The sequence below is a fragment of the Larus michahellis genome, chromosome 5 (genome assembly GCF_964199755.1).
Source record: "Larus michahellis chromosome 5, bLarMic1.1, whole genome shotgun sequence".
NCBI lineage: Eukaryota > Metazoa > Chordata > Aves > Charadriiformes > Laridae > Larus > Larus michahellis.
In genome coordinates, this window is record NC_133900.1 from 17,644,869 (window position 1) to 17,672,577 (window position 27,709).

The 27,709-nt window shown below is 35.8% G+C and overlaps 1 long non-coding RNA gene across 1 annotated transcript in view; it reads left to right on the forward strand.

The window, feature by feature from the left end:
* Positions 1–3,100: 3,100 nt before the first annotated feature.
* Positions 3,101–27,709, forward strand: part of LOC141743708 (uncharacterized) — an 81,958-nt gene continuing 57,349 nt past the window's right edge. Inside the window, exons 1-2 of the long non-coding RNA XR_012587173.1 lie at positions 3,101–3,182; positions 4,545–4,619. This is a non-coding gene — a long non-coding RNA (uncharacterized LOC141743708). The remainder of the gene's footprint in view (positions 3,183–4,544; positions 4,620–27,709) is intronic.

Consider the following 27,709-nt stretch of genomic DNA (forward strand, 5'->3'; position numbering starts at 1 on the left):
GGACATACTTTTGCATACTTTTTCATAAGCCCCAGTGAAAGAAACAGTAACTATGAGTTTATAAATATCCTGAAGGTTATCTACTTGATAGTATTTTGTACTTGTTTGACAGTTGTGATGGTGTTTCTTTCAGCTCATGTTCACGTAAATATAGCTCCTGCTTGTAACACTGGGATGCTTGAATAGGACATTGTTTTTTACTTCAGTTGATATGGCAACTGGGGCTCATGTCATCAAAAAACAACCAGTGTCCCCTAGGAAAAAAAAAAAAAAAAGAAAAAGGAAAAAAAAAGAAAAAAATGTGAAGCATTTTGAACAAATCGGAAGACAAGGACAGTGGAAAGAGGCATAAGAGGATAAGCACTGTAGCTTCTGCCAGAGAGATTTTATTGCAGAGACAGAAACTGTGTAAGTTGTTCAAGGACTTCCAGAGATACTCTCAGCTAGAGACTCAAATCTTGTAAAGAGTCAGGGAATACCGTTGCCAAGGTAGAGAAAACTCTGTGGTCCCTGTCTATTTGGAAATATCTGGTCTCTGGTGACTTTAAAATTGTTTTCTTTACCAGTTCCAATACTTAGAGCTTGGGAGAGTTAGTTTCAAATCTTTCTTCTGTTTTATTGGAAAAGAAAATAGAGCCAAAATTTTAACCCGTTTGTAATATGGTCTAATTTATTTGGGTATAGGGAATATTAGTGTGTTTTTCTGTCTCTCCTGCAGAAACAGTTTTACCTAAAGGAATATTCCTTGAGACAGAGAAAATTACTTTGTAGCCATTTTTTTAGGGCACCTATATGAGAGATGAAACCCTGGGCTCTTTTTTACGTTTACTTAGTAATAAAACACTTTACTGCAATACAGAGCTCATGCAGAATACCTTACGGTCCATTAGCACTCAGCAGAAAAGTGGCAGACCTCAATTTCTGTTGTGAAGCAAGTAAGCAGACAAACATGAACTTAGTCTCCTTTTGCAAGCTAACTGTCCTGTCCTCTCCTCTGGGAATGTGTTATTTCACGTTTCTCTCTGCTGCCTTTTGAAGATTTTTAAACCCTGCTGCTCATTTTCAATTAAAGTTCTGTAAATCAAGTGTTTAACTCGCCTTCCGTTTCGGTGAGAAATTCTGAAAGATGCTACTTCCATGTCAAGTCAAAATAAATTTTTAGATCTTTTTTTTAGTCAAAGACCAAATAGGGAAAAATCAAGCTGTTGTGTAATCTATTGCTCCCATCAGAAGGAAAAATAAGAGTCATCTGGCAAACTAAAGAGAGGGTTGGTTTTTTTACAAGGAGAGTAAGCAGGTTGTATGGAATCCAGCAGTATCGCAGCGTAGAAGTCTGCTGCAATTTCAGCTGTAGGTACCGCCTAAAAGCTGTCCACCCTCTTGACATTAAAGATCAGAATTTGATAACTGTACTTGACTAGTTAATACACAGATAATTTAGGTAACATATGGCAGGACTAATAGATATGATTACAAGTCTAAAGAAGTGAAGGTTGTTGGCAAAAGATAAAGCAAATAAAAATGAATGTATCTTCAAATCTTGTATAACACGGTTGAAAACAATTGTAGTATCATCCAGAAAACAACTAGTGTATTTCAGTAGTATTCCAATTATTATAGAATTTTTAATTAAAATAAGTAAAAAGGGTTTGTTTTACCTATTTGTATGAATACAGTAATGCTTTTTATTTTAGAAAGAGCTTAAAAAGAAAAAATAAACGTTTGTGTTTTTTCTAAGCAGAAATCCAGGTAGGATATCCTCTAAAAGTAAAAGTAACTGGGTGTTTTTTTGCAAAAATAAGCCCTTCTTACTGAAAGATTTCTTTATAGAAGTAAACATCCAAAAAAAACTTAGCCATTTTTTCAAGTATATTCTTTTGAGAAGAAAAAATATCATCATGTAGGTTATGTTTTAACACTACTTCAAGATAATTATGTATTTATATGCCTTCTTCCAACACCAGAAACATTTGTTAACATTTCAGAAGTAAGTGGAGCCCTACTATACATGCGGAATTGAAGTCTGCATAGTCTGCTGGAACACCTGAGCCCTCTAAGAAATTAGTTTTACCTCAGATGCTGCTGATTCTTCATCAGCCTGCTCCAGTGGGAGGGCAGAAGGGGAACAGGGCTGCTCCATGTGGGGAAGGGAGCTTGGTGGGCAGAGTCATGGTGCCCAAAAGGGTACCTGCCATCAGTGTAGGAGCAGAGCATCAATTCCTAGTTGCCCTATTACGGGATACGCTTCAAGATTTGTCTGATGTGATGCATTATTTGTCAATGAGATTTATTCTAGCTATCTGTTTGTGCAACATGTTTCCAGTTTTCTTACTTCACTACTAGTTCACTTACAGTTCACATTGACGAACTTCTGGGACTCCAAAAAATGGTCTTACATGGTCTCTTTTTGAATACCATTCAGTTACTGCCTATTCAACCTCAATTTCTGCCTGTAGAGCAGCCGTCTGAAACTTCTCTCTGCCCATTTTCCATATAGAGCTTAATCTATTGTTACCTATTGTCTCAAAACAGAAAAAAAGGAAACTTGATGGAGAAAAATGTAGAGAAAATTGAATTAGAGCAAGAAATATAAATAAAGTATGTCAAATCTCTCTTGAGAGAAAAGGGACCACACTGGAACAGAAAGGGAGTGGAGGTGAAGGTAGACACAGATGCTTTTGATACGATATTAGAAAGGACTGTGAATACATACAACCCCCAGGGAGGTGAGTGAGAGGTGAAATGAAGGATTAGATGCTGTAAGCCTGCTGGCATGGGAGGAATGAAGTCTGTGGAGGACAAAACCGAAAAGGACCAGCAGCTGCTCTGCTCATTTTGTCTGTAGAGTATTAACTGGATTGTTTTTATTGATAGAAGAAAACATTTCATGGAAAAATTTAGCATCCAAAAGTCTGTATTATAATGTGGGACCTGAGGTAGGAAATATCCCTAAAGCCAATCTGTTGTTTCCACCCTCCCCTCAGTGTATCTAGCACAGGTGCTTTGAGTTGGGCCACCTGAGAGGGGTAGTTAGCAGATCAGGCAGCTAATTTAAACAGACCCTCAAAAGCCTTTGTAGGAGATATATTGGTGAGAAAGAAGGTTTTCGCATTTGCTTGTCAAGCTGCCAGTCAACAACAAGAAAAAAGGAGTTCTAAGTTTACTGGAAAGCTTCCCATAAGGTGAGTCTGATGGCTCAAGAGAATTAATAGCAATAAAATTAATAAATGAAGCTGAATTCTGAAGAATAAATAATGAAAAAAAGCTTTTATGTAGGTAAAGCATTAAAAAAAAATGAGGTGAAGCTACAAAAAACGTTTATCTATGGAGTTGGTTTTTTTTTTTTGCTTTCACAGTTTACTTTTCACGTCCTGTGCTGACATGTTTTTATGTGTGTATATGTATCTATATATCTATGCTTTTCTAGCTTATAAACGTAGTATGAGGTGGAACTTGGGCACAAAATTATTTGATATCAAAGGAGTGTTCTGATCTGTACTTATCTGAAATGTCACAACAAGTATGAGGATATGTGGCTGTTACCTAATACCAATAAGCAATGAACATAAGTATTTTAAAGCTTTGAATTAGTTTTGTAGGTAGATGAAGGGTTCCAGTAACCCAGCGCTCTACAGGAAGAATGAGTGCTTCTATGGGCTTTTCAGAGTTGCTTTATTATTATTTTATACTTCAGGCTTTTTCAAGCCTTGGAAGATGAAGTTTTAGTAAAAGCAGAGGCTTTCAAAAGATATAGAGAAAGGGAGAAAACAGAACCTTACAGAAAGCTCCTTTCCTTTAGCTAAGGAGCTGATGCTGCTCTCCCTCAGAGATAAGTCTCCACGCTTAATTTTATGGTGCTAGCTCACTAACTGAGAGTACTTACTTCTGGGAGGCCTAAGTGGAAACTGGTACTGTGTTGCCTTTTGGTCATATCTATATGCATTTTGATCATGTGTATATGCTTATCAAAAGAAATATTTTTACTAAATAAATGTTCCTTGAATTGCTGAGGATTAATGATGTATTCCAGTATCTGAATTTGAGATACTCAAAAATCTAAGGGTTAGCATTGAAGTGTCCGGAACTTAAAAGCTGGCTGAATGTTCAGAATGGTCCTTATGGCTGATTTTTGTAATATAGATGTGTTTCTGAGGTAATAATACTGCTTTGTAATAGAATACATAAATATAATGTACTGACCAGGGTAAATAGGGGAAAATATTCCTCTATTCCTCCACTTAAAAGAATTGTAATGCTATGTTTTTTGCAGCCTGCTTTTTTTTTTTAATTACTTTTGTCTGTTGCTCTGCCTAATTTGAAGTTTTCTAGCTGATGTATTGTGTCAGGGATCACCGAAGGACACAAGATAATTGAGTTACTTTCTTGAGGGAGAGTTTTTCTTCCACTAGGAATTAGATTTATGCCTTATGTGAATTTGGTAGCTTTTGATGTATCTTTATGGTATTCATATAGAGATGTAACTGTGTAATTTCCTTTAATCCCACATAAAATATTAATTTTGTGCTCATCTTTCATCTTTACAGTGTACTGCATTTATGACAAAAATTCAAGTGAAGAATTGGAACACCCTGCTTTTCACAGTACTACCTGGATTCAAGGTAAATCTGTTTCTTTTACAGTTCAATAGGGCATCATTGATTGTCTCTAATTAACTGGAAATCTGTATTTTCATACTACCGACAAAACATGAAAAAATTAACTGAAGCAGAGAACCGTTGGGGAAGTGAGAAAGAGAAAAACTTTTATGAATGGCAAACACAAAAGATATGAGCTCAGATGCTTAGTTTACTGTAATAACTATAGCAGACAAGTATTTTTTTCTGCGGTGGAAAACTGTCTGTAGAGAGGTACATTCTAAATTGTTTCTAAATATATTCTTTCATCAGATACAAACTGGTGAATTAATACTGAGTTTGTGAACCTCTTTTCTCACTCCTTAACATGTGCAGGCTTACTAACTTCTAGCATTCAATTCATGGTGAAAATTGTGACATTAGTTACAGCTGGAGGGATGTCAATATTCCCAGAAGAATTCTGAAAGTACGCACTGCTCTATGTTAATGCCACTTAACATGCATTTAAAAGAAAAATAATCTTTCCAATCTTCTCAGGAGGGACTTGTATCTTTTTCTCCATCCCTTAATAAGACTTTTTGAATGTTAGTGTAATTAAAACAGAGAGATTACTTAAACAGTGACTTTCAAAATGATTTCAATTAAAAATAAACTGAGATCATGGTTTATTTTAATACTTTGATTGCCATTGGTTATCACAGCATTAGTAGCAATCTTCTCTTGACGCTGAAGATGATGTATAAAATCCATGGAGTATTTAAAAGAAGAGAGAGCTCCCAGCACATACCGGTGCCATGGAAACCAATATTTACTCTGATATATCAAGTATAGCCTGACATCTGGATTTGTCAGTGGTTTCGCATTTTATATAGGGAAACATGCACTCATCATAGCATGACACTACAATGAAAAAAACTGGAATAAAATCAAAGAAAACCCCACATCATTAGATAGAAACAGTGAAGAGTTGTTGCTCAACTTGCAGTACATGATATTTAGTAGTACAGCATTTAGCACAGTTGTGAATGTGTTACTGCTGGATGAATCCCTACAGTCAACATCTTGGTAGTGTGCTGCTTCAGGGACCAACAAATGAACCCTCTGCTATGTTCCTTTCTTCTAAAAACACTATGGGGAGTCACCAGTTCTCAGTGAGCTGGGTAGAGGAGGGAGGGAGTTGGGTTTTCTGCACACCTGAGGAGAGACGTGCTATCTAAGCCATGAAACTACTTGATTACCGAAGGTTTACACCTGCGGCTAACCAATTGCCATTCTGACTAATATATTTCTACAAAGATGGAAAGCATGGCTAAAGATGAGACTGAAATAGTTTTAATTTACAGAGGAAAGGGGAACTTACACCTGCCCCCCTGGAGAAGTTTTTGTATATATTATTTTTACTGGGTTTTTAATTAGCCTGTAGCTGGTGTAAATAGTACTCAGAGACACAGACACGCTTCAGGCACCTACTTAAAAGAAAAGTAATAGTTTCCTTTCACACTGCATGTGATGACAATGAAACCCAAATTTTTAAAACAGTCCCCCTTTCTTTGAGTAGTTTCATAAAGTATTCACTGGAAAGCCATTCTGACTAAGAACAGCTTAAATCACAACTACTTTGGCATTGTTGCCTAATTTATTGTAGGCGGGCTGCAATAAATGGTGTGTGCAGGTGGTAATAAATATTTAAACAATAGTTGCAATTATGTATGCTACTTTTTATTCAAAACAAGAGAACTACAAATGGGTTTTGTGTGCATTTTTTTCTTTTCCGTTACTTCCATATGTCTGGTTGGAACTAGATGATCTTTAAGGTCCCTTCCAATCCATACCATTCTATGATATGATTCTATGACTGATACATATAAGATGGTGACTGAAGGACAAAATAGGTCAATAGTTGTAGCAATTTTCTATTTGTTAATGGAATACGATATGACCTATTTCAATGAGTATTTCAAAAAGTGTGGCACAACACAAATGAAAAATCAATTGCTTTCAATATGTCCAATACAGCTTCAAGCCAGCAAGACCAAGTCTAGGCTCAAGAAGGCTGAATTGTTCTCAGCCCCAAGCGCTGGTTAAGTAAAAAGGAAGGTCTTGCTTTTCTATGCAAGCTGCGCACAGAATAGTGCGTACACAGAGATGGGCTTGAAAACCTTACCTTAAATGTTTTTCTCTATGGAATATTCTGGCAATTACATCAGTTCTTATCAAAATGAAGAGGACCATCCTGGTGGCTGCTTTCTGACAGCTAACTATGTTGGAACTATGCCATTTAAAACTTAAGATTGTGGAAATACAATTGGGACGTTAAGACATGTTGATGTTGACCAGTGCTATAAAGCAGAGTCCCTCTGACTGTATAAAGTAAGAAAGTTCCAGTATAAACAGATGACTTAAATGTCTTCTGAAACTTTAAGCAAAGTGTAAAAGTTTGCTCTGTCTGGTAACTTACAGCATTCTCTGCAGCATTGGCAAACATCTACTAAAGTCATCGTACAGGGATGTGATTTATCTGATGCTTAACTGGAGGGGCCTCTGAAATTAGACACTAAATCAATGACTTTCACTCAAATGACTGACTTTTATAATAAAAACTAGTGGTAGATTTTCAGAATGATTGACGTTTCAGAGACTCATGGTTGTGGGTAGAACTTCTGTCATGATATGAAATTTTTTTTTCTTTGAACTGAATGCATGTTTTTAAATTGCAGAGCTTTCACGTTTCTTAACCCTGTGTGTATAACATGAAAAAAAAAAACCAAACAAATAAACATTGAAGCTATGTGTTGAATTAGCAGTGAAAAATCAAATGGCTTGATTTCAGTGTGACTGAAATATCTACCAGTTTAGTACAAAACTGTTTAAAAGTGACTAAAGTAGTATTACTGGCTTTTGCCCAATGTGAAAACTAGGGATATACTCCTGATTCTTCTATGTTCAGATTAAATCATCGCTCTTATAATGCATATCTCTGTTTAAGTTTCCTCCATTTAAGGTAAAAAAGAAAAAAGTGGGGGAGCGGAGGAGGAGGAAAGAACTGTCAGGCAGATCATGGCACCCTGAGTTTAGGATAGTCAAACTGAATTGCTGCTTTGAATTTAGCTGTTTGCAAATTCTTTAAAACAGGCCTTGGCTTTCTCTAAAACAATTTTTCATAAGTAAAAAGATAATTATAAATCTTTTGTAAATGTCCTCCAGGCTTTGATAATTTTAAGCTTCTCAGCAAGTAAGTATTTGAATATTTTATCTAAATGATGAAACAGTTCCAATAAATTAAAATTATATTTGCTGTCTGACTTCATGGTATTAAAGGTAAAAGATAAGTAGCATAAAACTTCATACAAATACATTGATTTCAGCGTTGACAAGCTTTCTTTCACTTTCTTATGCTTTATATGAAGTGCTGTGGCTTTAACGTACTCTGCACCTTGAACTCATCTTTAATTAACTCCTGCATCTAATTAATTATGTATTTATCAGAATGATGACCCACCTGCTGTCTTTTGACATTGCTAAACACATAGGTAGAGTTGTCTCTTTTTAATGTCTCTCTGTAAATTCTGTGAAATGTGGGGGGGAAAAAACCCCACAATAATATCACAAGGTCTTAAATTTAGTGAGTCAATGACAGCTGTTCTTGCTGCTCCATTTGTACAGCCCTGAGCCTTCAGGGTTATTGAGGCAGAGCTCTGTGGAATAAATAGAGGATGTAACAAAAGTAAGCATCAGGATGTTAGCTCAACAAAATTGTCAATGAAAGCCTTTTTCACAGAAGGCTAACAAGTAAAACACCTGCATGTGATGACACTAAGGAAAATGCCTTGGAGTCAAATCTGTTGGCTTTAAGTTTTGCCAGGTCTGCTCGGTCATGCACTCTGAGCCCTTTTCCAAGAGAAGTGTGTGTAACTGTAGGAATTCACCTGCTGTGCTGCTCTCTTCTTTCCTTACAAATGAATGGAAGAACTGATTTCCATTTCTCCCATAAAATGCGTGATATTTAGCCATCCCAAGTAGTTTGATTTCTTTTGGGTTTTAGGTTTTTTTAAATATTTAATTATGTATTTAATATATTCTTTTACAGTATTCTTTTTAAAAAAGTAGACATATCAGAATTTCTCAGTGATGTAACAAACTATTTGTTGTGAGTGCAATAAAATACAGAACAACCATTGTCATGTGAGGATCGGTTAGTTGTTTTGTAGGTTTCTTGGTCTGTCCGTCAACTGAGTTACTAGTGTTGGGTATGGGGATTTTGCCCCAAATCAGATGGAGGGTGCCGATTCAGTCCTTGAGTTTTCTAGCTTCAGTCATCCTGGCTTTTTGGAAAACAGCACAAGCCCCTTCATTTTTAAACATCAGCAAAAACTTATCCTTTAGTTGTCTTGTTTACTAATCTATTGTTTTCAAGTTATACTGCCCAAGCATTGAGGGGGGGATTTTTCAGAACTGTGTGCAGGTGACCTGGCAATGCAAATCATCTATAGGTATTTAGTGCTGGGAATGCTCGTGTCCTGGTTTGATTTGATTTGAATATTCAAGAAATGTTTTGTAGCTTATCTGACCAATTGCAATAAACTGCAGAGTCAGAATTTCTATGAATGGTTAATCATGCTTTTTGATACCAAAATCATTGAAATAACATTATCGCTGAATGATAATGTATTAGGAAACAATTATGTTTATGGTCACATAAAATGTGCCTGAATCACTGCTTCACTTCTCTCTGCCCCTTGTTGATTCTTAATATCTGTGTTTTTCATAGCCTGCAGGTTTGTCTTTTGGCTAAATAAGGGAAATGTCTCATTTAAGACAAAAGGACGGTACTTGTGGCTACAAAGGTTTCTTGGCACATTCCCCATGTAGTTAGAATTTTCCTGTCTTTCTTTCTACTGACTCAACCCTGTGGCAACCATTTAAATCAACTGATTAGTTGTTGGCCAAAGGGAATAACATTTTGGCAGAGAAAGCTTTTTCTGTATGTGCTGCATATGTGAGTGTGTGTGTCTGTCTCTTTTCTTAAGAATAGTTTTGGTGAAAAAAGGGGCAAAGAAAATGTAGTGTGAACGATGGTCTGTGTGCCGTCAAAAACACCTGCTCTGGGTTCCGATTTCAGTACTTCAGAGACAGCAAAGTAGAAGGAAGAAATATGATGCGTAGTGCCCTATTCTGTCACGCAGAACAATTTCTGTTTAGTTATCTAGTTATTTTACACCCCAGGTCTACAAAATACTAAAATACATAACATTCTGAGTGGAAATACACTAAAATCAACAGTACTACACTACTGAAATAGGTCTGGTATAAGTGAGAAAAAAGGACTGTAGTAGTGATGGGAGGAACCAATTTAAATAACCAGGGGTAACCAAGCTCAAAAAAAAATCCCAAAACTTTTGGATATTCAAAGAAGCTTGCTAAACTTTCAGTCACAAAATAGTACTACTTCGAGGTAAGCTTATCTATTCCTTTTGCCACTGTCTTCAATATTTAGTCATAGAAAAAATAGCTAGCTTATAAAAAATAAACTGGGTTCATTTGATCTTTGCAACAGGCAAACTCATTTCTCTTAGTGGCTGGACAGATTTGTTTGTCAACTGAGTATATTAGAATGGTAGTACCACTTCTGTTCTTACTGTAATTCAGTCAAAAGTAGCAAGTTAAAGTAATGAGTAGTGACAACACTGAGTTCTGAGTCTTGGCAGGTGGGTATTTCAGCAGGACATAGAAACCCAACAGGAAAAAACATTATTTCTTAGCCGAAGAGGATTCTATTTTAAACTGAGAACATATTTTCACGTTCTAGCCTCTGTCACCTAAGCTTTTTTAGCTAATTTCCCGTTCTTGATAAGCTGAGGAGGTTTGAGAAGCTGGCTTTAGCAACACTAATAGCTGAAAATAACTTGTTTAGACTCTCCAGATGTATTGGAAGTATTTAGTAATCTCTGCAGGTTTGAAAGTTGACAGAGGACAATTTCTGTTCATGTGAGATTTATAGGGCTATAGCTACTGTAATATCGTTGGGGGGAGAAAAATGGTCACGTATTACTGATGTAGACTTTTTGTGTTACATATCCTAGTATTGCACAGGTAATCTGTTTTTGAAGAACAGTAAACTTATTTTGAATTTTCCTTTTGGGTGAAAGACTTGCAATATAGCCACATTTACACAGAAACCATTCTTTTTCAGCTGTGTGGTTTTATTACTCTGGGCAAGGGGAAAAAAAATATCAAGGTGGCTTTGAGATACTTTTTTTTATTGTAAGTATCATAATGGTCTGTGAAAAACGTCACCAAGACTTTAAAGTGGAAGGGAAAAGGTAACAGGTAGTAACTTCTGATAGGTGACAATTAAAGTGACTTAACAAAGTCCTAATTAAGGTTATTTATTTAGAAGTAAAATTTCCTGACACAACTTAGTGAATCAGATGCTTCCGACTTGCAAAGAGGAAATTGTTAGACCTCCAGGCTGTGATCCATCAGGTAAGGCTGGTGTCCCTAATGTCAGGGTTTCTACTCAGCAACTCAATTCTTGCAAGTAGGTATTGAAGTTATCGAAGAATTCTGTTTTTCTAGGAGCAGTGACTACTGCAATGGAAATAGGTTTACGAAGAGTAGTTCGTTTTAGAATAAAAGACAGACGCAGAAGAGGCATAGCTGGACAAGCAGATGTTTTGTCAAACTACATGCATGGATAAGAAGCAAGTGCAGTTTCTTAACTCTGTTACTTTTCCATAGGTAGCATATTCTTGGACCAAAAGAATGACCCCACTCCTGAGTCTAAATGATCTTTTATTGCCATTTTTACAGTCTAATGGTCTCTTAAAGTTTTGGTTCAAATAACTGTAATTTTAAATTGGCCATCTTTCACTACTTTTCCTCTTTCCTTCCCACTCTCCTTGCAGAGTGCATTGAGATTTGTCTATAGAAATTATCTCAAAATATATATGAACAGTCACTTATTTCAAGAAACTCAGTTATGGTGCCTAGTGCAGTGAAGCAGTCCCTTTAAATAATCATTCATATATGATGTCCAACCTGGTTTATCATTTTTAAAGCCTCCATGACTTTCATATCTATTACAGGATAAGGTCAGATAGTTTTGTAGGTACAGACTCTGCAAGTGCAGAGAGTCTTGTGACTTAATTATGTCTTACAGAGGTCAATAGTGCAGTCTGTAGAGTTTCATATTTCTTGGGTAGAGTGATATATACATATATATATGTATATATGAGTGTGTGTGTATCTATACATATACACACACTCACACTTCCAGACAACTCCTTGCTAATGATCAGGTTTTGTACTCCAGGATTTTTTTCAAACCTGCAAATACTAATAATGTTTCCCTTTGATTTCAATATATCAGGTTATCATTTTATTGGAGAACTGGAAATGTGGAAAGGAAAGCTTTCTTTTCCGCTGGGGGAAAGCCTGTGTAATTACAGGCATTACATAATATAATCAGCTTTGTCTGGTAATGAAGTCAATGGGTGCAGTGAAATTTAAACTCTTTGGGTATTTTTAGAGAAGTGTTTTTAAGTACTGGGATCAGTAGATGAAGCAGCTTCTCTTGGTCTAATCTACTTTTTGATCAGAGCTAACATTGATAGTGTCACTTTGCAATGAAGAATCAGCTTTCTTTTAAAAAAAAAAATAAAAAATGTTTAATGCTTTATGACTTTGACCAATGAGCATTTCTTGGTCTAATTTTCTTGTCTGATTCCCCTTCATGCTAATTACTGGCTTCATATTTAGCTTGATCAACATCTTTCCATGGATGAGAGGAACAAAGTCTCCGAGAAGCTCTAGGAACTGGGAAGTGCCAGAGCCACATACAAGTATTACTAATCCCTCAAATTTGTACCTGTCAGTGGCAAATAGGTGAGAAACTGTCCCTAGTAATCCAGTTGCTGTCACTTCTTGCAATAGCATGTCACTTGAATTCTGTAACAGGACCTTGCCAAAGTCAGACAGCAGTGCCTTTACTACCGCTGTGAAAACCTGTAACATGGCATCTGGTGGCTTGCTTTTTCCTTTGATGTGCTAAAAATTACTCTGTATCCAAATGTAGAAATATGGAAGACTTATCCATTTTGAAGAAAATAGTAGCAGGTTAACATTTCTGTAGCCACTTTTTTAGCACGCCTGTTTCTTAGACAGTGAATCATAAAAATAAAACCAACAAGAGGCCAACCAAGAAAACCAGCCCACAATGGCTTGTTTCCTGACATGTTTCAAAATCAAGAAGTACTCTTATTCATATTCTCTATTCTTACTGTATTTTTAATCTAATTATGGTATTCTGTTTAGAACCTAGATATGCTCTCACACAAGAAGACCTTGTCTCTTCTCCATAAACATGTGTTTTAGCTGTGGAGTAATTTCTTTTTCTATATATAAGACCACTTCATCACTTTGTGTTTGAACTTTTTGTTTTTACAAGCATTGAACGTGTGCAGACCCCACTTTTTCTTTTCGTATACAAAGAACAATCAGTCTGTGACCTGTAATAGATACTTATAGAACAGAAAATAAAGAAAAACTGAGGACATGTAATATCTCCTGTGAATAGGCTGCAGCTGAACAAAAATTATTTTTAGTCTTTGTGGATGGAGGATATTCTTTATAAACAAAACTTCGCAATGGGGGAAGTATAACACAGGAAGTCGTGACTAAATTAATTTGAATCTTGGTGTCTGAATTCTAGCTGGGCCTTGACTTCCCCCATTTTAATAGTAGGAATAAAACAACACAACTCTGAAGCTAATTCTTGAATTAATAGCCTCTCTGTATTTTAGAGGAGTCTTTCCTGATGTTATTGTTTAATGTTTCCTGTTACTGCCTTTTTCATGAACTGTTTGGTAGAGCAAGGATGCGTTAAGAACCAACAAAGAGGGGGAAAAAAAAATTGAAAAACATTGCCCTACGAATTGTTAAGAGAAGCGTAGGATGAAGCTACAGTATTTATCTACTTAGAAATGCAAGACAACTGGTATTTGAAGATGTCACTGTATTTATTGATTTTTTTTTTTGCATGTTGTTTATTTTGATGTACTTTTCTTTTGAGAACAATATCTGCATGCATAATAAAAGCATACATTGATTGATCTGTCCCATTAGAATGATGTATAATTGTATTAAGAATTGGGTGTTGGAATGTGATGGTTTATAACACATGGGGTTGTAAGCTGTGGTTAAGACTACTGTAGGAAATAGGTTGTGAACATTAACCTTTGATGTCAAAAGGGGACAGACAAAGGCAAGAAAAATGCAGCAAAAGCTGTGGCCTTGCTACTGCAGCCAGTATGTGATACCATCAATACAACAAAGTTGCATCCGAAACTTGTAGATCTTGTTTCTGATTTTTAAAATGAGCTTTACCTGTGGTGGTTAGTTAGAAACTTGATAGCACAAGTGTAATTCTAAAATCTGCCTAGCTTTTTTTTTTTCTTCAGGAAAATTCAGAATACAATTAGTCACTAAAGCACTGTCACATTTATCCCAAAGAAACAGGAGATTGTAGAAAGAGTGGATTCCTATTCACAAATTTTCTTCCCTTCCCCTCCGTTGCCCCGTGACTTCTCCCTCAACTCTCTAATTGGCAATTCTCTTCAGCTATCTTAGTTACTTTTGAGATCTCTTATTCTTCTCTGAGATATTTTGATGAATAATCAGTCTAAAGTTCAAAGTTTCTATCTTAACTCAGATTTAGCCATATTGCAGGGCTTATGGTTTTGGGAATAGCAGTAGATGAAGAGTGCTTTTCCAGACAACTTAAAGAGGTTTGGTTTGTTCACCCTTCCTCCACCACAAGAATGTTTCTGAAAGCTTTAATTTACCCTTTTGAATAATTAAAAAAACCCAAACCAAACAAACAAAAAAAACCAAACCACAACTTCCAGTGAGTTTATGGCATTTGCCTTTAAAGAAAGCCAGAAGCTCAAAGTGAATTTCCCTCACCCTAGATAAGTGCTGTTATGGAAGCATCTGTATTTGTCAGTCTTCATAAATACTTGCTAATTCTGGTCTTGAGCTGAAACATTCATCCTATACTGGGCAAATGTTGTGTTTCTGCAAAGCTTTAACTTTATTCATAGGTCATTTCTGACTTAACTCGCTATCCTCAGTGCTCTTAGTTATCTACCAGGCTAATGAGGTGTGGTGGTAAACACCATGTCATTGTTTCAAGGATATGGTGGTACTTGTGCTGGCCAGAAATCTTGGGTATCTCAAGAATTCACGTCTTTTAGCATGGTAAAGCAAACTCTATGGAACATGTCGCTTTGTTTGCCCCTACCCTCCTGCCCCGAGGCTCAGGCTTGGCAAAACTAATTTGCCAAGCTCTAAGCAGTAGAGTGGTACTTTCTGTCTCTCTACATAGTTAAGTCAACCGTAAGTATTCTCATGTTGATATAGAAAATGGCAATTGTGTATTTAGTTTCCACAGGACTAGAACTCTTTATGATGTTTATTTCTTGACTGATATTCTGAGGAACAACGTGTGGCTGAATTATAGAAAAAACTTATCTATTCCAATCGTATCTATCTATTCCAATCATGTCTTCTCCCTACCCCTTCTCTGCCTCAAAAAAAAAAAAAAAAAGAGACAAAAAATGTCCAAGAAGTCATCACTTCCCTTCTCTCCTGAGAGTGACAGGTTTGCTCTCTCACAGGACACTTAAACCTGTTCTTTGGTTTGGAGGGAGAGAAAAAATTAAATTATGATTCATAAAAGTAAAACTTCTGAGTTCTGTCACAGATAGCATTCTTGTAACCATTTTTGGATGCTATGAAGACCCTTCAACAAAATATGTGTGTTAGATTCTAGGAGCTGACTGGTGTGACCTGAGCGATTTCTTACACGTATACCTAACATGAAGTATGTAGCTCCAGGCAGTGGAAGATATGAGACAGGGATGTTATCACTGAGCTCAAACAATGAGACTTTCTGTGATGCATGGGGAAAGATTGTGTCAGAGATGTCTGATGTGGTGCTCTTTCTGCATCTTGCTTTTTCTACAGAAGCTTGCTTCCTGGCATGTTTAGAACTATGTTTCCTAAAATAATACTGAAATATGTTTGTTTTGTTTCTATATTATTTGCTTTTAAAGAGATCTATATATCATTCCAAATTATCACACTTTCTTAAGTGTTAGTGACTGCATGAAAAAATAAAGACAAGTATTTTCTTTGCCTTGAACTTGATTATTAAAAGGCATTCATAAGATTGAGCTAGGGATTTTGAGTACAATGTCACTACTGACACTAGTCCCAGACTTCTTTAGAGGGAACTCAAGATACAAGCTTTAAAATTTAACACTGACATAAGCATTTATGAGTGTTTGGAAGATTCTTTTTAAATTGTATGTTAACGTTAATAATTCTAAGTTAAGAAATCGGCTTTACTGGCCTCTCTTATAACTGAATACTGATAAAATACGATCCAGATGGCCATGCATCTGTCTCTAGCTCATGATGATTCTGTTAATAAACTTTCCTTTCTACTGGATCCCAATACGAAATATCTATTTAACATAATTTTGAATCAGAAAAGAACTTTATCTTGTCAGTTAATCATAGGTTAGGATTTGTACTCAACAGAAAGTAGGCTGAAGATTTGATCTCCTAACAGATAGTATGACTGCCTATGGATTCTGCTTGTTCCAACAGTCAAAATTGAATGAAACAAGTCCTGCAGAAATTAGTAGAGTAGGTGTGACTGCTGGAGACTCCCTTTTAGGAGGGGAAGCAAGTTCCCTGAAGATTTGGGAAGGGATTGTGATAAACTAAACTTTTATTTTGCTGCAATTGGTGGCAACATTACTTTTTTGACTGACTGCAGAATGGAATTAATTTTGCCAGTATCAGGTAAACTAGCTTGTTGAGCCATAATGGGTAATCCTCTTATGCCCCAGAAAGAAACAGCTCAGCTTTTTCTTCTGTTACACGCGAGGTGCTCAGACGTTGTCTCATGGAGCTACTGGCTAGCAGAGTGATTATTGATGCTACAACTTGGTATTCGCCTTTTCATGCTACGTGTGATATAAATTAGAATACAAAATAAGGAATTGCTTTCCTGAGTACTCATTATGCTGTTACAAAAGCATGAAAAACACATTGGTTTCCACTTCCTGAATGTAAGAATGATGTTTATCTTAAAGTATTAATAAATAATGCAGTATTTAGGTATTTAATCAGCAAAATAACAACTGGAAAGCTATTCTATGACTAAATAGAAGATTATTTCTGATTAAATGTATGAAACTATATGCATCCATTCCACTAATTTGTTATATGGTTAATAAACACATAAGCATTTCCCTACAGTTTTAATATTCAGATTAAAAAATAAACTTCCTCTGCTGTGTCCAGTACATTAAAACATCTTTATTGTTAGTTCTTTATAGTATGCCTATTTTACAGAAGCTTTGTAGCTGTTCTGAACAATAGCACCCTGTAGGGTGGTACTTTGACAGGAATTACTGGGTTAGAGACTCGCTGAGCGTACTTTATATTTCATATGCTAGAAATCTAGAAAAAATCTTAAACTGTTTCAAAAGACATCCATGAACAAAATGTGTTTATTATTACTTTCTGGTTCTGTCTTCACTACTTTAAATAATTTTTCATCAATTGTGCACACTTAAGCAAAGCTCCAAGCTTTGCCAAAAAGCCTTTTATCTGCTCTCTTCTAACTATGTGTGGGCCAGAGCACAATAACTGGTTTTGAGTGAGAACAAACACTTGGAATATCTATCTATTTCTATGTATTGTGCTAACCTGCTAACCAGACAGCCGGTGTGAGTTCAGCTGCCTTGTTTGCATTCGTCCTAGTGTGGGCTATAAGACTGCATTGTGCTGTTCCTCTAACAGCCATTCTTCATGCTACCAGGTTTTTGTTTGGCCATTATAGACGTTAATGATATGAAAGACTGATCTCATTGTAAGCGTACACAAATGAGACTAGATACAACTCAAAAGTACTTGTTGACACAGATTTCTAACATATTAAAACTGAATGCTCTTCAGTTACAAAGTTGTATGTATCTCAGCTAATTTTTAAATGACTTGTAAACTGTTCTTTCCAACTGTTGTCATGAAGACACTTGTCTGATGAAAACCATGCAGCCAGGAAAGAAACAATGTAACTTCTAGCATTCATTTTCCAAGCTGGCAAAAATTCCATTTAATTTTTATATTTCCTTATTGACCTTATATGGAAATTATGCATTGACTTTTTGGATTAAACTAATCTCAGCAGTTGTCCATATGTTTGCTATCCTTGTCCCTACTGTGAAGAGGCTGAATCTTCCTTTTTCCAAAACTGAATTAAACCAGCACATTCTGCTTGTTAACAGAATATGTGTGAAACTTGAATGTCTTTCAAGAGCATAGAGGTAATAGTCAGACTTCTCTAGAAAACTATTATAAAACTATGACGCTCTTTTGTAATGATTTGTAATTTTTGTTGCTAAAAGCTTTTTTTATAGAACACAAATGTATTCAGTGCTTTCTGTCAAAAGTAACACAAGAATGTAGAAAAGGAAAATTAAGAATTTTCTAATACTTGAAGAATGGCTTGAAAGACAGTTACTCTTTTTGAGTGTTGTGTAGAAGAAATACAATTCTTCAGGTGACCCTTGCTGTTTTACACTGTGGTCATTAGCATTCTGCAGTTTTTTGTTTGGGTAGTCTGTTGCGAGCAGATCTAAGTATCTCTGTGAAAACCATCTAGTTGCTTGAAGATAGCTTTTTTTCTTTTTATATTCACAGAAAAGCAATCAAGTGTTCTGCTCAGCATACTTTTGTGAAGCTGGTGACCCCTTCCCCTTCCCTTGAATACTCAGGTCTATGAATAATATGTTCCACATCAGCACATCTATGAATCAACTTCAGTGTGCCTTGCTTTGAGCTCACTCTTGGAGAGAATATAAAATAAGTTTAACAGGGGTTGTCATCACCCAATGAAATCACATCAGGTCATGATATATGATAAAATGCAGACTTTTTTTTGAGGGAGGAATCAAGGAGAGAAAAACTTGTGGGTGTTTTAAAGCAGTGAATAGAGACAACCTGCTTATTACTATTTCCAACACCTCAAATGAACCGTATATTCACACAGTGAGTGTGAAAAAGCTCTTTTTCTAAAAAGACATGGAGAATAAGTATTTTAATCCTACCTGGGTTTTTTGTTCATGGCCATTTCCAATGTGCAAACCTACTAGTACAGAAAGTAATAAATTCTATGTATCACCTACTGATCCTTGAATTTGAGCTTACGGTGCGATGAATTTATGTATCTCTTTGAATTACTGATAAACTTGGATTTAGGTCTAAACTAATGTTGGTTCCTACTTTGCATGCCTTTAGAAAATTACAAAGTTCTGTAGGCGAAGCAAAACTATTGCTTGTCCAAACTCATTGTCAATATTGTCTGTGTTCTCACTTACATTAACCTTCAGATGTCGAGAAGGAAGAGAAAATTAAAACTTAAACATTGCCTTTTGTAAAAAAAACTAGTTTGGGTTGATACTAAGGTCTGAAAGAACTGGTCTGCAGTCTTATGTGGATGCCAAAGAACCTGCGGACACGGCACCCAGAACGAGCCCTGGAGATCTCATCACTCTCGCTGGCGGCAAACCATGGGATAAGTAAACAAGCCCTAGCTGCACAGGACCTGGGCTATGATAAAAGGAAGAAGCGGAGAGAGTGCTGATGGCCAGCCGGGTTGCTAAAGATGAATACTGGTGAGACAGGTGTACAGTAATTTCTCTTGAAATACGAATAACCCTTTCACATGTCATAATCAAATGACTTTAAACTTTATGTAGGATCTGTAACATGACAAGTCAACACCACTTGACCACCAATAGTACTAAGGGGGCTAGTAAGACAAACCTGGAAAAAGCTCTGTCCTTTTGTTCCTGACTTGTCTTGCTCCCACCCTTTCAAAAACCTAATTCAGATACAGAACATGGGCACTTTGTCTTGTTTTGGTCAGTATTTTTACTAGTCGGTGACTGGAACAATATGAAATTTTTGCTTAAATAGTTATATGCCTGAAGTGCTTCTTAAGAGGTTGTTTAAAGAATTTCTTCATGTGAAACTATAAAGTGTAAGAGTTCCAAATAGTGAATGTGTGTTGCTAAAGGACTTACATGGACCTTTTCCCTTACCCTCTGGTTTTGTTCTGTGTATCCCCCTACAGAAGCAGCTGATGCTACTTTGTACATTGATTAATCTAAGTTCATACCAGGAAACTCATGATACTTATTTTGGTCAGAAATTGGATGTCTTTAAAAAATTGTAACAGCATGGATATCAGCAAAAAATTAAGCAAAGTATTTCTGTTTCACTATAAAGTAATTTATTTGATGGAAAGAAGATTAAATGCTTCCATAGTATTTTAATTCCTAAGTTGCCTGCAAATTCTGAGAGGACTAGATCCATGCTTCTTTTGGCAGTGCTGTGTGTCTAGTGGTAGCTTTCTTCCTGTTTCTTACATGTCTTCATTGACGCAGTGTGATGGATTTCTGAAGGATACTTATATGCTGTTTCATTATCAAATCACTGGTGTAAGTAAAGATTGCAGTAATTCTTTGTTTAAAGCATTGTTTCAGGTTAGAAAGTGTTGTGCTTTGTATGTTTTGGCAGATGAATGTAAACTCTAGACTACTTGGAGTGCTTGGTTTCTTTTTTGCAAGTGGTTTCTCCAAGAAAATGATTTTGTTTTCAGCAATTTTAGGCAAGCTTATTTTGTTTTATAGGAAATTCTTAAGAAATGATGAAAGCAACAACCAGAAAATATAACTACTTCTTTGGTTCTAGGCATTGTTGTACTTTCTTGAATTTCCTGCAGCTTTCAAACTGTGTGTGAAATACGTACTCTATGGAACAGTTATAGGAAGGATGATTAATCTTTGCCCTTATTCAGCTGTTGTTGACTAAATCTGAAATATACATCTGAACTTTTCCCCAGTTTATGCTCCTGATAAGATTTGGTGGTGGTGGGGAGGTGCGATCATCAGATTGATAGAAATTTTATTTCAAAAGAAAAATATTTCTGATTCTGATCCCTTTGCTGTAAAGGTAAATGGAAAATCTGTATATAATCTTTGTGTATCAGACTTGTTTCACTATGTGAATATGTAGGATTACGTGATACTAAAAGAATGTTTCCATAAGGCTGAGACTGAATTCCTGCAAGTTACTGAGCATCTGTATGTGAAAAAGTTAGTCTTCCTCCATTCCAATTTCCATTTGATGCTACTCAGTACAGGTCTTAAATGCATTAGGAAACCTAGGAAGCTGATAAATCTGTAACAAGCTTGTTTAGGGACTATATTTCCATGGTATGGACTTTTTTAAAGCTATATCTTTAAGCAATGCAAAGAATACACTTTTCATCCTGACAATTAGCAAGTACTTGGCTTACGTTTTTCTCTACTTTGAAAGTTTATGGTACATATATTTTATTAGTTAGCTGATGGAGTAGCTTTTGTGGCAAGAGCAGATGACTAAGAGTACTTTTTTCTCTTTAAGAAATCTGAAATAGTACCTGAAACAACTATGATTTAGATCACATATGTAGTTTTACCAGGGTTGCGTATTACTAGAGGAATCTTGGCAAAAGCTACAAAAGCTTTAAGCAAGGTCTATGTTTATGTGGCCAAATATTAATGGATGTACCTATCGTTTGCTCAAGCATGCTAGAAACGCTGCCTCTCAAAATCTCATTTGGGGGTGTATGTAGAATTTGTAAGTTAGAAATAAGCAGCAGAACTTTAAAAGTCTGGTAATTAAACATAATTATACCTTAGAATAAAGATTGAAGTATATTTGGAGAAGGGGGATACATTTCATATGTAGGAGTACTGGGCTTTCTTACAATCCTGAATGCATTGCAGTAAAGTTCTTCACTGAACGAGTAGGTTTGTTTTTTTTCCTTTATCACCTTTGCTCTTTCTAAGATCGTACACTTTTATAGTGTGTATATTAGCGTGTATTATCAGAAGGTTGTGTTTTTCTGTGGAATTCTAGTCCTAAACCTTGGTCTAGACTCTCAATTTGTTAGTTTCTACCCCTTGAATGTTCTGTTTTTTTTCTATACTTTTTATTACACCTCTATTTGAAGGAATAATAATGGATGAATATACGCTTCTATAAAATACTATATTGTCTTTATGAAAGACATGTTCACTTACTATACTCTTTTCTTTCATCTTAAATGTCCTGTGTATAGCTCAATCAGTTTCTTAGAAAATGGAAAAAATGGGAGAAAGCAATGATGTTTGAGATTTTTTTTTCTTTGCTCTCACTGTGACATTTAATAACGATCACCAAATTCAGTTTTCCATGTTACCAGTCTAGATAGTGGGCTGTTCAGGACAGAGTTTGTCATTTATTTGCTTATTTCTTTGCATGTTTGTTTCTTGTGCATCTCAGGAACCTTCTTTGTTTGGATGTCATTAAGATTGTTGTGATCTGCTGTAATGTAGTTTTACAGTATTTTATACAACTAATATGTGCACGCATATTTACCAGGAGTGATTAGTTTCCCAACTCAATACTTATATAGTCAATACACTGCTGTAGGTCAAGCAAATGACTGCACAAGCCTATACACATGATAACTAACTGTGCACGTATGTAAATAACGCATGTGATCATACCAGTGTTTTGCTGCAACTAACAATTGTAAGTGACTCCAATGTCTAAGAAAAGAAATTAATATATGAGCATCATTATTAATTTTGATCATGACCTTGCTGCTGCTACTGCAGCTGCTATTTCAGCCGTTCAATATGAATGGCTAAGAGCACTGGCCACTAGCAAAATCTGTTTAAAATGTTCATTGTAATTCTGATGTGCCCTTCTAAAGGGTTTATTGCTGACTGTGCTTGAAGATGATGCCAGGAATTTTAAAACAGCTTACTCTAATTTTTGTCTGTTTCTCTGAAATGTTTCAGTTGTCTTCCTTTTTCTTCCACTTCTTCACAAGACAAGTATAGCTTGGGTACGGTACACTCTGAATGTGGACTAAGGGCCAGATTTTTTCGTGGTGATTTATAGATAGAATGACAATTCTAGCACTAGATGTAGCGCTCTGAAAGCATGGCATAATGCACGAACATATGGTATCTCAGTCTATGAAGAGTACCCTATTGGTGGGGTGGAATAAAAAAATGAAAGTATATGTGTAGATAAGTTTGAATAAAACTGTTGAAGAGGTAGGAAGAAACTGTGAAAAGAATAGAAAGACGAGGTAGTAATGCAGATAGCATGCTTGAAATTTTTCCTTGCAAAATTCTTCCGAGCTACTTTTATGTAGTATGCATAAATTGTGCAGTCTGAGTTCCAAGGATGAAGGAGTACTCTATCTTATTCTCAGAATAACAAACTAGCAGTTGAATACTGCACATCTTCAAATTGCCCATTTGGGAATGCATCATCCTTGTGGTTTGACTGGTATGCTTAGGAATACAGAAAGAGATTGATCTTTGAATTCATTTGATTCTATGAGAATCAGGGTAAAAGTATATATTTTTACAGGACCAATTCTCACCGCTTGTTGCGGTGATCTACCATGCCTTATGTCTATTTCAAGATCACTTGACTGTCATAACAAATCTTGTAAAGGGTGGTATGCATATCAACCATTATGTAAATTGATTAAGACTTGTAGCTTTCTGTGAAAATTCTAGGAATTCTTTTAATTTTTTTCAAACACTTTTCCCTTACCCCCATACTTGTAACTTTACACCTTTTGGAGTTTCAGTCAGACTAGCCCACAAATTTCTTAGGTTTTTGTTTTAAGTTTGAGTCAAGAAGTTTTGAGGGATTGTTTTGGAAATAAGTAGACTATCTGAATTTGATGGTGAAAAAGTTGAAATTTCTGTTGTAAGAGACATAATTAAAAGAACTACTAAAGAGCAAAATTTCAATATGGAGAATGAAGAAGTGTGTTTCAGTTCTAAGTATGTTCTACTTTTCACTTGGAAGGCTATATAAATGTAAAGGTAATACTTTTTGAAATTAATTTAGAGGATAGGGGAGCTTTTTTTGTATCTTTTTGATAAATTACTAAATTTATTGGTCAAAAATGCAAGAAATTAGCAGCAAGGTTTTGCAGATCACTCTACTATATTTCGGTGATGACCTGGAATAACCTGCTTTGGTATTGCTGGCCTTTTGTGACTGGGGAAGTGCCGATGAGACAGAACTGTGCCAAATTACTAGCTTTTGCGTTGGTGTTTTCTTTTTTCCTGCTGAAAAATATCCACAGAGTACTGCTTTATTTTTATAATAGCACCTAGCACTGCCACAGGTGGCAAAATGTGCACCCGTTCCTTGTTAGTCAGCCAGTGTTCTGCCTTGTGTTCTGCACTACCTGAATTAATTACTAATGCTAAAGCACATTTTTCTCATTTCATCTTATGATTATTCCTTCATAAGTCTGGTGTCTAATTCAGCTTTTGACATAAATATGATGGCAGAGGTCCAATGTTCAATTAAGATGCATCTCCTGTTAACTAATGGTTGAATTCTGTGTTCTGTAGTCAGGTCTTTAAAGGTTTGAGATGCTCTATCTGCTCTGGCTAAATTCCAGGCACCACAGCTGTTTCTCTCCTTTGTCTCTAAGCCTTTGCTAATCCTTTCTTAATTTCAAGTACAGTTTTGCCCTTGTGGTGAAGACGGGGCAGAACGTACCCCTGGCATTGTAGATCCTCATGACTTTTTCAGTGTCTGTGTCACTGTCTCCATCAGCATCTTGATACAGCTTTTTCTTGGAGGTCTTTGAGCCAACAAAGTAATTGGTTTTTCAACAGTTCATCTCTTTTTTTCTTCTTTTTTTTTTTCCTTCTACTGTAAAGAATATCAGATCTTTGATATCACAGGAGGTATTGTCCATTGAACAGTGCAGTTGGATGATTTTGGGTTACAGCGCTTACAAAGACTCGAATGCATTTTGCAGATGTGACTTTCTAGTAGCTGCACATAAGGAAGGCTATATGCCCAAAAGAGGGGAACAAGTCATCACCTTCTGCTACTGTCTCAAGTTCCTTGATACGATTATTGCTATCAGCTCTTATTGGTAAAGTAAACTGAGATACTTTTCCTGTTCTGATTGTTGCTAAGATTAAGTCTTACTGAACTTCAGAATAGCGGGAACGTGGCAGAGAGTCTGAATATTTTTGTTAAAACTTAAACCAGGGAAAAAAAAAATCATTTTAATATTTTGTCAAGAGATTGTTGCTGCTGATCCTTATTTTCAATAAGACTGGACTTCAGTTTCCTAAATGGGATTCCTGTATGGGAACATTTCACTAGCTGGAAATTTAAGACTTAAGCATATGGAAGTCAATAAATCAATGTGGTGACGTAGCATATTCAGTATGCAGTAGTGCCACTTGGACAGATCCTCATACTTTCACACAGATTGTAGTTGAAGTTAAAATTAAGTTTCGTTCATATCTTTTTAAATGAAGCGCTTTTTATCAGAGGTTATGTGTACTAATTCTTTATATTTTTTGTCTTTTGCCATTTAACTTGTATTCTAATACAGTGATGAGAGATCTCAGCTTAAGGTATCATAACTAGTCAGATGAGCCCAAATTGTGTGTGGACATAAATACAATCGTGACATCATTTTTCCTTAAGATTGGCAACTCTAGGTCCTGCTGTCAAGGTTTTTCTGTGATGGTGGTAGGCTTTATCAGGGAGGGGGAAAAAAACAAACAACACAATACCAAAGAAAACCACCCCAAACCAAAACCCAAACCACAACTATTCCAGGCTTTTTTATAATTGATGGTTTCCCAAATAAATTTTGGGACTACCTCATTGAACAGAGAAGAATTGGATCAAACTTAAACTGCTGAGGTGGTTTTTAGATGTTTTTGCTATCCATTATTACTCATGTCAAAAAAATTATAGTTTAAGCATGCATACTTTCCTGTCTGGAATGCAGAAATCAAAAAAGGAAAGGGAATTTTGGATTTAATATGGAATAATATATTAAAAAATATAAACAAGTCTTTTGTGTGTTTCTTAAATTCTAAATTTTGTGAGGGTTATTGTCAGTGGACAAAGGTGTTCCTTATTTCCTTCAAAACTATCTCAAGGCAACTTTTAACATGGCAAATACATGCCTTTTGAAGCTAATGTAAAACATATATCAACACACTTATAAATTCAAGCTTTTCCGCTGCTCCCTGAAACATCCAGGTACCTTAGTTGTTTGTCTGGGTTAGAGAACTATATTTCTTTTTTTTTTTTTTAAATCTTCCAATGCAGAACTCCATATTTATTGTTAAACCTTTTAATGAGGAATGAATGGATTGTTTCATCTCTGTCAACTTTTTGTTTGGGTTCAAGCTTCTATTCATCATTCTTTAAAATATTCTTTCTTGATCTGTTGGACATCCTGGTATGGAGTACTAAGTGTATGAATCTGAGATAATATACGTGTTTAGATCTATTCAAAAGCCTGAAACTCTAGTTCTTCACTGTTTGTCTAATAGTCCTTGTTACTTCTTTTCCAGTGATGAGTTAGCACCGCGTAAATGGAAGGAAAGGGGTTTTCTTTCCCTCCCTCTTTGGATGTCAAAGAGACATGCTGTATGGACACAGCATTTGTCTTCATGTCTTCACATAACTTCCAGTGCTGTGCTCAACTATGTGAAACTAAAACCAGCTTACAAAATGCTTTTTCTTTCTGTAAGTGCTGACAATACCACAATACACATGCCAAAAAAGGTCCTGTGTGATTCCACTAGCACTGAGCCAGTTCTAAGTAAAGCTGCTTCCTAGAAGTATTCTCTGACTGTGCTATTTTCCAGTGGATTACTATTCCCAGTCAGGTCAAGCTGCAGACCTTAGGTAGAAAATGCAGGGTTCCAATATTACACTTAAATGATTGAATACTATTCAGTAAAAGAATTATCTAATAAAATGTATTTTTGTCTATTGTGGTTTAACATCTGTCAGAAATGCTCCTTTGTTTTGTACTTTTATGTAACTGATACCCATTACCAGCTTTTTTGCCTAAAAGTTGCTATGAAACTTCTGAGAATAATTTTACTTTGATATTTTTTCTTCTTTCTTTAACTTAATCGCTTAAGCATAGGTCTGAAATTTCAAAAGCTGCCTAAGCATTCTGAATGCCCAATTTCCATTAATTTAAAATCCTTTAAGCGGCTTTGAAAAATTTAGCATAAAGACTAAGTCACCCTAGGGTGACGTTCCAACTCTGCTGAAGTTGATGGTAAAATCTACATTGACTTGAGTGGGACTTGGACATTTCCATTACATGCTGGTGGGGATAAGGCTCTAAACTAGTCAAAAGTCCATTAATTTGACAAAACACTGAAGTACATTCTCAACGTTAAGGGAGAGAGTATCTGCTTATTTTAATGAGGCTAATCTCATGCTTAAAGGTGGATACTTTACTACTTCCACAAAATTAGAGAGTGAGATAAAGTCACTTTTGGTCTCGTTATGGTTGGAAAATTTGCCTAGATTGTCAAGAAGCACAGTGATGAAGTTGTGTTGAACCAAAGAGGATTTGAAATTCCTCTTTAAATCTGATATTTTCTTTTCCTCTCTGAACATAATTTTTTAAAAGGGAAGGTCAAATCGTCTCAGAAGAAGACATTCGTCTTAGGTGGGTAGTGGGTGTGGATAGCAATAACCATTTAAAATGCAAACTTTCAGGGGGGAAACCCCACGAAAATTCAAGCATAATGTAATAGAGAATGTCTTTTTAGTTGGAAATATTTTGGCTTATACAAATCTACTTCCTTTCAAAAAGTTTAGGAGGCATAACTGAAGTCACTTTTGAGGGAAGTAAACTACATACATAAACTCAAATAAATGCCACTTTTTATAAGCCCCGTTATGGCCAGTATTGTTGAGTAGCAATTTTGTGACAAGTATGCATGTGATTTCTTAACATGCCTTCACTAGACCTAATGGCCACTGCATTTCATTATCCTCTGAAGTATTAAATAGCAAAATTCTTTATTGGATTTCCCTTCTTATTAAGGGACATCTATTTATTTAGACTCTATGTAACGATAGAATTCTTATTTTATAGTAAATATTTTTTC